Source organism: Octopus bimaculoides, chromosome 9, assembly GCF_001194135.2.
Source record: "Octopus bimaculoides isolate UCB-OBI-ISO-001 chromosome 9, ASM119413v2, whole genome shotgun sequence".
Classification (NCBI taxonomy): domain Eukaryota; kingdom Metazoa; phylum Mollusca; class Cephalopoda; order Octopoda; family Octopodidae; genus Octopus; species Octopus bimaculoides.
In genome coordinates this window covers 20,910,980-20,913,375 of record NC_068989.1, presented here as the reverse complement: position 1 = coordinate 20,913,375, position 2,396 = coordinate 20,910,980, and the positions used below count along the sequence as shown (strand labels likewise).

At 37.4% G+C, this 2,396-nt stretch overlaps 1 protein-coding gene across 4 annotated transcripts in view; it reads right to left on the bottom strand.

Annotated features, from left to right (window-relative positions):
* LOC106876841 (cholinesterase 2) overlaps positions 1-1,445 on the bottom strand; it is a 23,860-nt gene extending 22,415 nt beyond the window's left edge. Inside the window, exon 1 of one of the 4 annotated variants that reach the window (XM_014925561.2) lies at positions 1,199-1,445. The gene's annotated coding sequence lies outside the window, so the exon portion shown is untranslated. The remainder of the gene's footprint in view (positions 1-1,198) is intronic. The other 3 variants (XM_014925560.2, XM_014925562.2, XM_014925558.2) reach the window with 3 other exon arrangements.
* Positions 1,446-2,396: the final 951 nt, after the last annotated feature.

Sequence of the window (2,396 nt, the reverse complement as noted above, 5' to 3'; positions counted from 1 at the left end):
ATAAGTACCAGTTACGCACTGGGGTCGATGTAATCGACTTAGTCCCTTTGTCTTTGTTTGTCCCCTTCATGTTTAGCCCCTTGTGAGCAATAAAGAATTAATATATATATATATATATATATATGCACACACACACACACACACACACATACATGTGTGTGTGATTGTGTGCGTGACTCTGTGTGTGTGTGTGTGTGTGTTTATACGACGGTTTTCTTTCAGTTTTCGCCAACTAAATCTACTCACAATGCTTTCGTCGACCCGAGGCTATTAGAAGGCACTAGTTTTCAATTGTAAACATTTTGATTAACAATGTCGTATCATGATTAAGCAGTTTTATATCTCAAGGTTTGCAGCTATAACCTCCCTAATTTCTTTAAAAATAAGTATGACTAAACTTTCTAATGTGGTTTCCCTTTGTCTAAGATATGATATGCTTTAAGGGAGGTTTAGTTGCTATTTCTTGCAGCTCAACCAACCATTGAGAAGCTGTTGCACTGGCGCAAAAAGTTTTCATTGGAATATACTAATCCTTTCTGATATAGGCACAAGGCCTGAAATTTTGGGAGAGGGGACCAGTCGATTTGATCGCCCTAGTACGCAACTGGTACTTAATTTATCGACCCCGAAAAGATGAAAGGCAAGTTGACCTCGGCGGAATTTGAATTCAGAATGTAGCGACATGCGTACTACTGTTAAGCTCTCCGTCAGGCGCGCTAACGTGAAAAGAAAATGTAAATAAATATTAAGTAGGTCATTGACATTTCTTGTACGGCAAATCTTCCGCCCTTTAGCAAGAGATTTTAATTATTCCCGACAAAATGGAAATTTTATCACAGAAATTTCACAATTTCTAACACAGCAAATGTTTATCTATATCCCCCTATTTCTCTCATTCTCGCTCTCTCCTTCTCTCTCTCTCTCTCTCATACACGCGCGCGCACTCACACACACACACACACACACACACACACACACACACATCAGCGTTTTGCGTTTAAACATTTTCCAACCAAACTTCTCTGATTCTCTAATGCAAAACCTGTCCATTTTAAATCGTTCATATATAAATTTATGCTTTCTATTGTTATTTTATTTCAGAAATTCTTTTGTCAGATTATGTTGTTAGTACAGGCTCAAAGATGAAAATGGGAGTCAAAAACTTAGCTTTCTCACATTTATTGTTAATTGAACTTACCCTAATGCCTGTGAACTCTACAGCCAATAAAGTCCTAGACCAACTTGTTTATATTCCTGTCTGCGATAGTGTAGCATGTAAAGTATCTTATGCAGATGCTTATGACACCTCTGTTGGTAAAAACGAATGAAGGATAAAAAATTAAAAAATAAAAATGTATGAGCGAGCGAGACAGATGGAGAGTGTGAATGAGGGGGAGTGAGAAAGTTAGAGTGAGGAGGAGAGTAGGTAAATCGTGCTATGTGTAACGGAAGGTATAGAGGGAGCTAATCGTGTGATAATTAATCGGCTACATAAGGAAAGAGGAAGTAGATAGTTTAAGATGGATAATTTAAGAGGTTGAAAGAGGGCGTTAAACCGAATAAAATCTGAGACATAGAAGAGAGGAGAAGAAGACTTGTGTGTGTCTTGATATGTGGACATATATGTGTATGTATATACATGTATAACATGTATATACGTACGCATATATGTCCACATATCAACACACACACACATACCACACTTAGACACACACACACACACACACACACACATATTATTACGAATCAAATACTTTCATCATAAACAAATAAATTTTCAAGCGTTATCTGTCAAAGGGAAATAACTTATATGAATGACTAGTATGAACCGAATTATCTTACTTGCTTAATTCTATAATCGTGTAACGTCTAATTTTCTTTATGCACACAGTTACTATATATCAGAGATGAATTAATAGACGTGGATACCGTTAATCGAAAAGTTACCTTCGTTAATACTTAATCCGTTAGCCAAAAAGTTAACTTCGTTAATCGTTAATCCATTAATTCTTCAAAAATGTAACGTTAACTGTTATTGAAAAACGGCATGTCTACAGTTTAATACCCCACCGAATTTGTTGTCGCATAACTTCCAGAAGAATGGATACTTTTTAAAGGAACTTTCACCAAATAATCGATTATATCCTGTACATTGAGTGTATTCTTTTATTATTTTACGTGGTTCAATCATTTGACTGCGGCCATGCAGGAGCACCGCCTTTAGTCGAGCAAATAGACCCCAGGACTTGTAAGCCTAGTACTTTTTCTATCGGTCTCTTTTGCCGAACCGTTAACCGACGGGGACATAAACACACCAGCATCGGTTGTCAAGCGATGTTGGTGGGACGAACACACACACACACACACACACACACACACACACACACACACACACA